Genomic DNA, 14265 nt, shown 5'->3' with positions numbered 1-14265 from the left:
TGAAGCCCCGCCCACTCTTTGTTCCCGGTCACTGGGACCCTGAAGCCCCGCCCACTGTCTGCTCCTGTACCAAGATGGCCGCGCACGCGCCATAATTCCACCATGACTTCCTCTCGCACGATGGCGGCCAATCACACTGGTAATCGGGGCGGCCGCCGGACGGGCCTCTAACCGAATTGCCAACACGGGGCATTTTACTCTTATTTCTGGCCTCAAGCCGCCTCCAGGTGTTTGTGAAGTTTCCACGCCCACTCACAGATCCAATTCCTCCCCGGCCTCCGACTCGACTGTTTCCACCACTCGCACTGCGCATGCTCATATCGCAGTCCAGTCCTGCCCCTGCGCACTGGCCTCCTGTCGTCATTGATAGGGCACATTCTGAACCGCGGGGGATTCTGGGGAAACACCCCGCCATTGAAAGCCGGAATTGCTGAACAGAAAATTAATTATTGTCATCCCATGGAGGTTGGCGCCATGGAGGCAACAAACAAAATAATTAAATAAATTGTACAGAAACCCGAGTGCTCGGGCCCTCCCCCGTGGTGCCGCCACCTTTCCGTTACTAATTCGCACCTCAGGCCCGCACCGCCCAATCTGGTTCAATTGCTAAATGTTCTCAAACTTGAATTCAGACCTGTCATTCTCAGGGAAACTTAGGAGGTCACATTTTTTCTATGCCCTACCCGAGAGCCAGTTAATGGCTTTAATAAGCTGGTAACAATTTTTGTAAAGGTGGAAAGAGGAGAAAAATACCACGAGCGATGCCTCAAAACACAAGGGACCACTTACACTGTGACACCAAATCTAGGGCCACTTAAACTGGGACACCAAATCCAGGGACCACTTACACTGTGACACCAAATCAAGGGACCACTGACACTGGGACACCAAATCCGGGGACCAATTACACTGGGACACCAAATCCGGGGACCACTTGCACTGGGGCACCAAATTAAGGGGCCACTTGCACTGGGGCACCAAATTAAGGGGCCACTTGCACTGGGGCACGAAATTAAGGGACCACTTACACTGAGACACCAAATCCAGGGACCACTTACACTGAGACACCAAATCCAGGGACCACTTCCATTGGGACACCAAGTACAGGGAAAACAAAGATGGTGACATCCATTTGAATCCTTTTTTTGCACCTTCTTCAGTGCCTCTATATCCTTTTTTTAATATGGAGACCAAAACTTTTCACAGTACACCACGTGCAGTCTAATCAAGGTTCTATACAAGTTGAACATAACTTCTCTGCTTTTCAATTCTATCCCTCGAGAAATGAACCCCAGTGCTTGGTTTGCTTTTTTGTGGCCTTTTCAACCTGCGTCACTACTTTTAGTGATTTGTGTATCTGTGGCCCTCGAACCCTTTGCTCTTCTACCCCTTTTAGACTTATTATCCATGCATTATGTGGCCTCCTTGTTCTTGCTACCAAAATGTTCCACTTCACCCTCATCTTTTCAAAATTCCTTTGCCAATTACATCCCCATTCTGCAAGTTTATTAATGTCTTCTTGTATTTTGTCTTAGTCTTCATCAGTATTAATTATACCCACCCCGCCAATCAGGTGTCATCTGCTAAATTTTTTTATTGTAAATTCGACTCCCGAGTCCAAATCGTTTATATAAATTGTGAACAGTGGTCCCAGCATCGATCATTGTGAAACACCACTTTCCACCTATTAACAGTCTGAGTAGCTACCCTTACCCCAGCTGTCTGTTTTGGAGTGGTGATCAAGAGAAACTTCTTGACAGAGGGAGTTGTGAGATTGTGGAATTCACTTCCAAAGTTCTGTCATGACAAGTTCTCATGTTTTTATCCAAAGCAGGCCTCAGCCCAGTCATTTACTCCAAATGTTGATGCAATGGTTCAAGCTAAGAGGTGCCAGGTATCGGGAGCAGCAGTAACTAAAATCTAAATGTAAGCAAGTACAAATAGAGTTCATCTTAATCTATTTCTAGTTCAATACCTTTTGCTGAATGTGGCCCAGGCCAAGTGCCAGGATATCGGGTCAGGTTCACCATAGAAAGTGAGTTTGACACCCCTGAGAGAGACAATGTGAACCAGATTACCCTCATCCACTAACCCAGCAACTTCTTCAAAAAACTCAAGCAAGTTTGAAAGACATAAACTTCTTTTCCAGAAGCCGTGTTGAGTATCTCTAATGGTCCCTTCTCTTTCCCCATGATCATAAACAGCATCTCTTAGGATCCCTTCAAGCATCTTCCCTCTGATCGAGGTCACACTGAAGGGCCTGTCATTCCCCGGCTCTGACTTATCCCCTTTCGTGAAAATGGGAACTACGTGAGCTACCTTCCAATCTCAGAGGACAATCCCTGACTCGATTGAGCTGTTGAAGATACAGGCATGGGGCTCACAGAGCACCCATCCCATCTCTTTAAACACCCGTGGGTGGATATCATCTAGACCTGGAATATAAAGTATTTTCAGATTTCATATTTTATCCAAGATGACATCCCTTTCTATTTTAATATTTATGATGTAATTGTCGACAGCACATCCCACAGCTGGAATCTGAGTCTCATCTACAGGAGTGTAGGCTGATGAGAAATAGTCATTTAACAGCTCTGCCATAGCCCGGGAATCTGTCATGAACTGTCTTTCAGTGGCCCGAAAACCTCTTTAATGGTCTTCTGACTCTTGACGTTGCTGGAAAGACGTTTGCTATTATTCCCACAATTGTGCACCATCTTCTTTTCCAAAGATCTCTGAGCTTCTCCAATAGCTGCATGTGTCTCCCTCGATTGTGGGTGATATTTGTCCCAATTCTCCTGTGAACTGAGTTCATCCTGTTCCGACCTGAGTTAAATGTAAGACAGTTCAGGGAGTCGGGAATCATTCACCCCGAGACCTACACTGACAGGTAAAACCCCAGACGGTTCCTTAGTAAGGATTCCTCTGGTTCCTCGGCATATATTTGTCAGGATACTGAAACCCAGCTTTCTTACAGTCCACTCCTGGAGGCCCCACTCCCTGAGCCTGCAACCTTCAGCAGGGTCAGTGGTGGAGTTCCGCAGTGGGAGTGATCCCAGAGTAACTGTCGGGATCGCTCCCGCCCTGTGGATGGTCAGGGTTGTGTATTTTTAGTGATCCTGGTGTCTAACACGCACACAGCAATAAAACCGTGAATTCTGGAAACACACTGCAGGTCCTTCTTTATCTGGAGATCGAATGACTGTTGTATAATTGTACCAGCAGTTAACAGGCTCCTGTGAACTCCTCCCTCTGCTATTTTAATGCAGACTTTAACCCATTTATTTTTAACGGGTTTATTTTAAATGAGTTAACGCCTGCCTTAAATGGTAGACTCAGGACTGTCACTCAAACAGGTTAAATCTCCATAGAATAATTACCACAGTCATTTTTAGACTGGACGCCGTACGGTGACTTTGCTGTCAGTGAAGAGAGACGAGAAAGACCAAAGTGCCGTTTGCCCCTCTCAGTGTGGCCCTGAAGGACTGTGTCCAGGCTGAAGTTCTGTTCCCACCGGACGATCCTCCCCCCAGATTGTCCTTTCTGAGCTCCAGTCAGGTGATGCTAAACACTCAGGTGGGAAAGACCAAAATCTACAACAAGGTGTTTAAAATAAAGCTGATTTATTTGACAGATATCCAGAATATTAAACTCCAGCCCAGTTATTGGGATTATTAACATCTGCGGAAACAAACCCCAACTGTCAGAATGAACATGGTTCAGTCCTGGATGGGATTAACAGCAGAATCCAACCCCTGCAGTCACATGTGAACTCACTGGTGTCTCAGCACGTCTGATGACTGAGTGAATCCCTTCCCACACACGGAGCAGGTGAACAGTCTCTCCCCAATGGGTGTGCGTTGATGTGTCAGCAGTTCATTTTTGCTTTTAAAGCTCTCCTCACTGTCAGAACAATTAAAGGTCTCTCCCCAGGGTGAGTACGTTGGTGTGTCAGAAGGTGGGATGACCGAGTGAATCTCTTCTTACACACAGAGCAGATAAACGGCCTCTCCCCAGTGTGAGTGCGTTGGTGTCTCAGCAGTTCGTTTTTGCTTTTAAACCTCTTCTCACAGTCAGAACATTTAAAAGGTCTCTCATCAGAGTGAACTTGTTGGTGTGCCAGAAGATGGGATGACCGAGTGAATCTCTTCTTACACAAGGAGCAGGTGAACGGTCTCTCCCTCGTGTGAGTGCGTTGGTGTCTCCACAGTTCGTATATGCTTTTAAAGCTTTTCTCACAGTCAGAACATTTAAAAGGTCTCTCATCAGAGTGAACTCGCTGGTGTGTCAGAAGGTGGGATGACCGAGTGAATCTCTTCTTACACACGGAGCAGGTGAACGGCCTCTCCCCAGTGTGAGTGCGATGGTGTCTCAGCAGTTCGTTTCTGCTTTTAAATCTCTTCCCACAGTCAGAACATTGAAAAGGTCTCTCCCCAGTGTGAACTCGTTGGTGTGTCAGCAGATTCCTTTTGCTTTTAAACCTCTTTGCACAGTCAGTACATTTAAAAGGTCTCTCATCAGAGTGAACCCGCTGGTGTGACAGAAGGTGGGATGACTGAGTGAATCTCTTCTTACACACGGAGCAGGTGAACGGTCTCTCCCCAGAGTGAACTCGTTGGTGTGACAGAAGGTGGGATGACTGAGTGAATCTCTTCTTATGCTGAGAGCGGGTGAACGGCCTCTCCCCAGTGTGAGTGCGTTGGTGTCTCAGCAGATTAATTTTGCTATTAAAGCTCTTCTCACAGTCAGAATATTTAAAATGTCTCTCCCCAGTGTGAACTCGCTGGTGTGTCAGAAGGCTGGATGACTGAGTGAATCTCTTCCCACACACAGAGCAGGAGAACGGCCTCTCCCCAGTGTGAACTCGCTGGTGTGTCAGAAGGTTGGTTGACTGAGTGAATCTCTTCCCACACACAGAGCAGGAGAACGGCCTCTCTCCAGTGTGAGTGCGCTGGTGTGTCAGCAGTTCATTTCTGCTTTTAAATCTCTTCTCACAGTCAGAGCATTTAAAAGGTCTCTCCCCAGTGTGAATTCGCTGGTGTGACAGCAGGGTGGATGAAGAAGTGCATCCCTTTCCACACACGGAGCAGGTGAACGGCCTCTCCTCAGTGTGAACTCGCTGGTGTGTCAGAAGGTTGGATAACTGAATGAATCACTTCCCACACACAGAGCAGGTAAACGGCTTCTCCCCAGTGTGTGTGCGTTGGTGTGTGAGCAGATTACTTTTGCTTTTAAACCTCTTCTCACAGTCAGAACATTTAAAAGGCCTCTCCCCCGTGTGAACTCGCTGGTGCATCAAGAGGCCGTCTGACTGAGCGAATCCCTTCCCACACACGGAGCAGGAGAACGGCCTCTCCCCGGTGTGACTGCGTCGATGAATTTCCAGCTGTGACGGGCAATTGAATCCCTTCCCACAGTCCCCACATTTCCACGGTTTCTCCGTGGTCCGGGTGACCTTGTGTCTCTCCAGGTTGGATGATCAGTTGAAGCCTCGTCCACACACACGGTTTCTCCCCGCTGTGAATGGTGCAATGTTTTTTCAGGCTGTTTCACTGGTTAAAGCTCTTTCCACAGTCAGTGCACTGGAACACTCTCACTCAGGTGTTTGAAATCTTCTCCCACAGACAGAATAAACAAACATTTCTCCTTCTATATTCAAAGGCCGATGATATTCAGGTCCTGATCATTCGAGTGACTCAGTCAGATCTTAACATGATCTTTGGTTTGAGTTTCCTGTCTGCAAATCCTCCCATTCCAATACCCTGCAAAAAGAGTTTACAAAAGTCATCACTGTAAATACACGATCGAAATTTAGAACAGACAATTCTAGTTTCTATGGAACATTCTTTCATCTCTTGTTCCCCAAAGCTGTAAATCCCCGTCCCACACACTCTCCCTCCTCCCTGTGCTGAAATCCAAACCTAACCCATCATCTTTCAGTGGCCCTAAACCATGAGTTAATGTGAGAGAGTGAATGTGAGAGAGTGAGAAAGTGAATGTGAGAGAGTGAATGTGAGAGTGCGTTAGAGAGTGAATGTGAGAGAGTGAGAAAGTGAATGTGAGAGAGTGAATGTGAGAGTGCGTTAGAGAGTGAATGTGAGTACAGCAGTGGGCTCGGTGTGGAGAATGAAGTGGGGCAGGTGGAGCATGTTTCAGTGGGGCAGCAGTGATCATAATCTCATTAGGTTTAGAATAGTTATGGAAAAGGACAAGGAACAAACAGATATGAAAATACTTAACTGGAGGAGGGCTAATTTCAGTGAGTTAAAAAGGGATCTTGTCCAGGTGGATTGGAATCAAAAATCCAGGCAGAACAGTAATTGAAGTTGGTTCAGGTACAGAGCAGACAGATCCCCACGGGGGAGAAAGGAAGGGCATTCAAAGCTAGAGCTCCCTGGATGGCTAAAGAGATAGAGATTAAAATGAAACAGAAAAAGGAGGCTTATGACGAATGTAAGGTTCATAATATAGTCGTGAACCAGGCTGAACAAAGAAAGTACAGAGGAGATCTGAAAAAGGGAATAAGAGGTGCAAAGAGAGAGTATGAGAATAGATTGGTGGTTAACATAAAAGGGAATCCAAAAGTCTTTTTTAAACATACAAATAGTAAAAGGGGAGTCAAAGGAAGGGTGGGGTCGATTAGGGACAAAAAAGGAGATCTTCTTGTGGAGGCAGAGGGCATGGCTGAGGCACTAAATGAGTACTTTACATCCGTCTTCACCAGAGAAGAGGATTCTGCCATTGTAGCAGTAAAGGAGGAGGTCGTAGTGATATTGGAGACGATAAAAATAGATAAAGAGGAGGTACTTAAAAGATTGGCTCAAAGTAAAAAAAAGTCTTTCGGTCCAGATGGGATGCCTCCTAGATTACTGAGGGAAGTAAAGGTGTAGATAGCGGAGGCTCTGACCACAATCTTCCAATCCTCCTTGGATATGGGAGTGGTGTCTGAGGACTGGAGGATTGCAAGTGTCACACTCCTGTTCATAAATGTGGGAGAGGGATAAACCCGGCAATTACAGGCCAGTCAGCCTAACGTCGGTGGTGGGAAACTTCTAGAGACTAGAATCCGGGACAAAATTAATTCTCACTTGGAAGAACGTGGGTTAATAAATGACAGTCAATATAGATTTGTTAAAAGTAAAATTGTGTCTGACTAATTTGATTGAGTTCTTCAATGAAATAACGGAGAGTGTTGATGAGGGTAGTACACTCGATGTTGTGTAAACGGACATTTAAAAGGCATTTGGTAAAGTACCACCGAATGGACCTGTTGGTAAAATTGAAGCCCATGGCAGCATGGATACAAAATTGGCGGAGAGACAGAATGCAGAGAGCAGTGGTGAACCGTTGTTTCACAGACTGGAAGGAAGTATACAGTGATGTTCCGCAGGGATTGGTATTCGGACCATGACTCTTTTTGATATGTATTAATGACCGAGACGTGTAACTCGTGGGGTGCCGCAAGGATCAGTGCTTGGGCCTCAGCTATTTACAATATATATCATTGACTTCGATGATGGGACCGAGTGTAAAGTATCCAAGTTTGCTGATGATATAAAGCTAGGTGAAAGTAAGCTGTGAGGTGGACACAAAGAGTCTGCAAAGGGATATAGACAGGTTAAGTGAGTGGGCAAGAAGGTGGTAGGTAGAGTATAATGTGGGGAAATGTGAGGTTATTCACTTTGGTAGGAAGAATAGAAAAACAGAATTTTTTAAATGGTGAGAAACTATTAAATGTTGATGTTCAGAGAGATTTGGGTGTCCTCGTACAAGAAACACCGAAAGATAACATGCAGGTACAGCAAGAAATTCGGAAGGCAACTGGAATGTTGGAATTTATTGCAAGGGGGTTGGAGCAGAAGAATAAGGAAGTCTTGTTGCAATTGTACAGGGCTTTGGTGAGACCACACCTGGAATACTGTGTACAGTTGTGCTCTCCTTATCGAAGGAAGGGTAAATGCAGCGAAGGTTCACTCGATTGATTCCTGGGATGAGACAGTTGTCCTATGAGGAGAGATTGAGTAGAATGCGCCTATACTCTCTGGAGTTCAGAAGAATGTTCGATATTTTATCAGTACATTAAGAACAAGAGGATAGCTCAGGAAAATGTGGGATCTATCAGGGATGATAAGGCTAACTTGTGTGTAGAAGCAGAACATGTGGGTAGGGTTTTAAATGAATATTTTTTCTCCGTATTCACAAAGGAAGGGGATGATCCGGACGTAGTAGTTAAAGAGGACAGTTGTGAAATATTGGATAAGGTAAACATAACGAGAGAGGAAGTACCAGAGGGACTGGAATCCTTGAAAGTTGATAAGTCACCAGGGCCGAATGGATTGTTTCCTGGGCTATTGGAGGAAGCCAGGGAGGAAATAGCGGATGCTCTGAGGATCATTTTCCAATCCTCACTAGATACAGGGGAGGTACCGGAAGACTGCAAATGGAAGGCCATTGTTTAAAAAGGGTACAAGGGAAAGACCGAACAATTATAGGCCGGTCAGTCTTACCTCGGTGGTGGGCAAACTATTAGAATCAAAACTGAGAGATAGGATAAACTGTCGCTTGGAAAGGCATGGTTTAATCAGGGATAGTCAGCATGGATTTGTTCAGGGAAGGTCATGCCTTCCAAATCTGATTAAATTATTTGAGGAAGTGACGAGGAGGATTGATGAGGGTCGTGCTGTTGGATGTTGTCTCCATGGATTGTAGTAAGGCATTTGACAAGGTCCCACATGGCAGACTGGTCAGAAAGGTAAAAGCCCATGGGATACAGGGAAAGGTGGTGAATTATATCCAAAATTGGCTCAGTAAGAGGAAAGAAAGGGTAAAAGTCGATGGATATCTTTGCGAATGGAAATCTGTTTCCAGTGGTGTGCCATAGGGCTCAGTGTTGGGTCCCTGCTGTTCGTGGTATATCTTAATGATTTGGACTTGAATGTCAGGAGCATGATTGGCAAATGTGCAGATGATACAAAAATTGGCTGTGTAATTAATAGTGAATAGGGTAGCTGTGGACTCCAGGAAGATATCAATGGGTTGGTGGAGTGGGCGGAGAAGTGGCAAATGGAGTTCAACCCGGAGAAGTGTGAGGTAATGCACTTCGGGAGGGCAAACAGTAAAAGGGAATATGCAGTAAACGGGAATATATTGAGAGGGGTGGAGGAAGTGAGAGACCATGGAGTGCATGTGCACAGGTCCCTGAAGGTGGCAGTACAGGTAGATAAGGTTGTGAAGAAGGCATACGAAATGCTCTCCGTTATTAGCCGAGGTATAGAATACAAAAGCACGGATGTAATGACCGTATGAACTGTATAAAATGCTGGTAAGGCCACAGCTGGAGTATTGTGTGCACAGTTCTGGTCACCACATTACAGGAAGGACGTAATTGCTCTGGAGAGAGTGCAGAGAAGATTTACAAGAATGTTGCCAGGGCTTGAAAATTGCAGCTACGAGGAGAGATTGGATAGGCAGGGGTTGTTTTCCTTGGAGCAGAGGAGGCTGAGTGGTGACTTGATTGAGGTTTACAAAATTATGAGGGGACTGGATTGAGTAGACAGGAAGTACCTGTTTCCCGTAGCAGAGAGATCAAGAACTAAACGAAATAGATTTAAGCTGATTGGTGGAAGGATTGGAGGGGACACGAGGAAAAACCTTTTTACCCAGAGGGTGGTGGGTGTATGGAATTCGCTGCCTGAATTGGTGGTGGAGGCAGGGACCCTCAACTCTTTTAAAAAGTACCTGGACCTGCACCTAAAGTGCTGTAAGCTGCAGGGCTACGGACCGGGTGCTGGAAGGTGGGATTAGAATGGGCACCTGGTTGTTCTTCGAGCCAGCGCGGACACAATGGGCCGAATAGCCTCCTTCTGTGCTGTATCTTTTCTCTGGTTCTAAGAATGAGAGGTGATCTCATTGAAACTTGTAAGATTCTGAGAGGGCTTGAGAGGGTAGATACTGAGAGGATGTTTCCCCTGGCTGGAGAGTGTCAAAGTAGGAGCATTGTCTCAGGATAAGGGGTCGGCCATTTAAGACTGAGATGAGGAGGAATTTCATCACTGGGAGGGTTGTAAATCTTTGGAATTCTCTATCTCAGAGGGCTGTGGATGCACAGTTTTTGAGTATATGCAAAGCTGAGATTGATAGATTTTTGGACTCTAAGGGAATCAAGGGATATGGGGATTGGGAAGTAAAGTGGAGTCGAGGTCAAAGATCAGCCTTGATCTTATTGAATACAGAGCAGGCTCAATGGGGCGTACGGCCTACTCCTGCTCCTATTTCTTATGTTCTTATGAGCTGTCACATTTTCTTCCTCATTTACAGACTCGCCCTGACATTTGCCATTTCTCTTTCATTTACACATGCTCCCTGACCAATCACCATTTCTGCTTCATCTTCAGATGCTCCCTGACATTCACCATTTCTCCTTCATCTTCAGACGCTCCCTGACCGATCACCATTTCTCATTCATCCACAGACTCCCCCGACCTTCACCATTTATCTTTCATTTACAGACGCTCCCAGATCTGTCATCATTTACTCTCTATTTTGAAGATGCTCCTGCCCGATCACCATTTCTCCTTCATTTACAGACACTTCCTGACCGATCACCATTTCTCCTTCATCGACAGATGCTCCCTGACCCGTCACCATTTCTCCTTCATTTACAGACTCCCTGCCTCATCACCATTTCTGCTTCATTAATAGACTCTCCCTGACCGATCAATACTCCTGCTTCATTTACAGACGCTCCCTGACCAATCACTATTTCTCCTTCATTTACACACACTCCCTGACCGATCACTGTTACTCCTTCATTTACAGACGCTCCCTGACCGATCATCATTTCTCCTTCATTTACAGACGCTCCCTGACCGATCACCTTTTCTCCTTCATTTACAGACGCTCCCTGACCGATCATCATTTCTCCATCATTTACAGACGCTCCCTGACCGATCACCATTTCTCCTTCATTTACAGACGCTCCCTGACCGATCACCATTTCTCATTCATTTACAGACGCTCCCTGACCGATCATCTTTTCTCCTTCATTTACAGACGCTCCCTGACCGATCTCCATTTCTCCTTCATTTACAGACGCTCCCTGACCGATCTCCATTTCTCCTTCATTTACAGACGCTCCCTGATTCGATGAGTCACGAGGTTTGACGCTGACTCTGCGCATGCTCGGAGGCCGCGGGCCGTGTGTTGAGTTTCGGGTCTGATCTAAACCGGAGCCCCCGGAGTGTAGAGAGAGAGAGGAGAATGTTCACTGTTTGATATTCGGGCCCGGGGCCGCACTCGGGGTTTGTGAAGCCCCCGCCCCCTCCCCCGGGGTTTATTAACCCGCTCCCCCCGCCCATCTCTCACCTGTTGCGGACACGATCTCGGCCTCACTCCCCGCCCGCCGCGCATGCTCAGCTCACACTGCCCGGGTGATTGACGGGAGCTCCGGACCAATAGGAAGAGCGGAGAGGGACTGGAGGACCGAGCGGGCGGTTGGTCCTCCAACCAATGGGAGTGTGTGAGGGGCGGGACTTGCGGCACCGAGTGGGCGGGGCTGAGCCCGGATCTCCCTCATTGGCTGAAACTCTGCCTCATTTTGAAAGCTGATTGGTGTGAAACTCTTGGGGAAAACTGGCCCTTTGTGTTGTGGAGAAAAACCGATGGAACCGAGTGGGTGGAGCAAAGATTTCAACATTGGGAATGAAATGGATTAATTCAGGACAGACAGCAGGGATTATTGGAGGGAATAACACAGTGTGGGGATAAAATGCAATGGAGGTTGTGAAGATGGATTGTTAAAATGTAAGGAATCTTACAACACCAGGTTATAGTCCAACAAATTTATTTTAAAATCACAAGCTTTCGGAGATTATCTCCTTCGTCAGATGATTGAATGAAAAGGTTCTCAAATCGCATATCTTATACGATGTTGGGACAGCATCACACCAATCAAAAGGTGTCGTTGTTATTCAAACAGGCCAGTCACGGAGAACAGAACGTCCCAGTACACTCGATATACATTGTGTCTTTTACACAGGCAAGCAGAAAGAAACTTAAAATGGCAGAGAGAGAGAGAGAATTTTAAAAAACATATAAATTTTTTCCCCCTTTTTGCTGGTGGGGTTACGTGTAGCGTGACATGAACCCAAGATCCCGGTTGAGGCCGTCCTCATGGGTGCGGAACTTGGCTATCAACTTCTGCTCGACGATTTTGCGTTGTCGTGTGTCTCGAAGGCCGCCTTGGAGAACGCTTACCCGAAGATCGGTGGCTGAATGTCCTTGACTGCTAAAGTGTTCCCCGACTGGGAGGGAACCCTCCTGTTTGGCGATTGTTGCGCGGTGTCCGTTCATCCGTTGTCGCAGCGTCTGCATGGTCTCGCCAATGTACCATGCTCCGGGGCATCCTTTCCTGCAACGTATGAGGTAAACAACGTTGGCCGAGTCACAGGAGTATGAACCATGTACCTGGTGGGTGGTGTCCTCTCGTGTGATGGTGGTATCCGTGTCGATGATCTGGCATGTCTTGCAGAGGTTGCCGTGGCAGGGTTGTGTGGTGTCGTGGACGCTGTTCTCATGAAAACTGGGTAACTTGCTGCGAACGATGGTCTGTTTGAGGTTGGGTGGCTGTTTAAAGGCGAGCAGTGGAGGCGTGGGGATGGCCTTAGCGAGGTGTTCGTCGTCATCGATGACATGTTGAAGGCTGCGGAGAACATGGTGTAGTTTCTCCGCTCCAGGGAAGTACTGGACGACGAAGGGTACTCTGTTGGTTGCGTCCCGTGTTTGTCTTCTGAGGAGGTCTATGCGATTCTTCGATGTGGCCCGTCGGAACTGTCGATCGACAAGTCGAGCGTCATATCCCGTTCTTACGAGGGCATCTTTCAGCGTCTGTAGGTGTCCATCGCGTTCCTCCTCGTCTGAGCAGATCCTGTGTATTCGTAGGGCCTGTCCATAGGGGATGGCCTCTTTGACGTGGTTGGGGTGGAAGCTGGAAAAGTGGAGCATCGTGAGGTTGTCCGTGGGCTTGCGGTAGAGTGAGGTGCTGAGGTGCCCGTCTTTGATGGAGATTTGTGTGTCCAAGAAAGAAACCGATTCTGAGGAGTAGTCCATGGTGAGTTTGATGGTGGGATGGAACTTGTTGATGTTATCGTGTAGTCTCTTCAGTGATTCTTCGCCGTGGGTCCATAGGAAGAAAATGTCGTCGATGTATCTGGTGTATAGTGTTGGTTGGAGGTCCTGTGCAGTGAAGAAGTCGTGCTCGAACTTGTGCATGAAAATGTTGGCGTATTGGGGTGCGAATTTGGTCCCCATGGCTGTTCCGTGTGTTTGGGTAAAGAACTGGTTATTGAAGGTGAAGACATTGTGATCCAGGATGAAGCGGATGAGTTGTAGGATGGCGTCTGGAGATTGGCTGTTGTTGGTGTTGAGTACTGAGGCTGTTGCAGCGATGCCGTCATCGTGGGGGATACTGGTGTATAGTGCCGAGACGTCCATCGTGGTGAGAAGTGTTCCTGGTTCAACTGGTCCGTGGGTGCTGAGTTTTTGTAGGAAGTCTGTAGTGTCGCGACAGAAGCTGGGGGTTCCCTGTACAATGGGTTTCAGGATGCCCTCGACGTATCCAGAGAGGTTCTCACACAGGGTTCCATTGCCTGATACGATAGGACGTCCGGGTGTGTTGGCTTTGTGTATCTTTGGGAGGCAGTAGAAGTCTCCCACGCGGGGAGTACGTGGGATGAGAGTGCGTAGGATGCTTTGAAGGTCTGGATCGAAGGTCTTGATCAGTTTGTTGAGCTGGTGGGTGTGTTCTTTGGTCGGATCTGCGGGTAACCGTCTGTAGTGTTCCTGGTTGTCCAGTTGTCGGTATGCTTCTTTGCAATAGTCCGTTCTGTTCTGTATGACAATGGCTCCTCCTTTGTCCGCTGGTTTGATGACGATGTTTCGGTTGGTCTTGAGAGCGTTGATGGCGTTGCGTTGTGCTCGGGTGACATTCTGGACTGTCTTCTGAGTGCGCCTGATGAATCTGGCATTGACGCATTTCCTGACAGCTTGGGCATACATGTCAAGCTGAGGGTAGCGACCCTCCGGAGGAGTCCAGTTTGACTCTTTCCTCTTCGGTTGCTGTACCGTGGATCCCTCTGTCTGCTGTTCTGGATCATTGATTGTCTCATTGGGTTCACTGTTGAAATCTTGGGGTTTGTGGTAAAATTCCCGGAGCCTCATTCTCCTGATGAATTCCTCTGTGTCCGCCGCGAGACCGATGCGGTCCAT

The 14265-nt window shown here is 47.2% G+C and overlaps 1 pseudogene; it reads right to left on the bottom strand.

Moving 5' to 3' along the window:
• Nucleotides 1–3606: 3606 nt before the first annotated feature.
• LOC137335613 (zinc finger protein 84-like) lies at nt 3607–5470 on the bottom strand (annotated as a pseudogene).
• Between the last annotated feature and the right edge of the window lie 8795 nt (nt 5471–14265).

Source organism: Heptranchias perlo, chromosome 20, assembly GCF_035084215.1.
Source record: "Heptranchias perlo isolate sHepPer1 chromosome 20, sHepPer1.hap1, whole genome shotgun sequence".
NCBI lineage: Eukaryota > Metazoa > Chordata > Chondrichthyes > Hexanchiformes > Hexanchidae > Heptranchias > Heptranchias perlo.
Note: the sequence above shows the minus strand (reverse complement) of the source record. Positions and strands in the feature narration are given on the sequence as shown.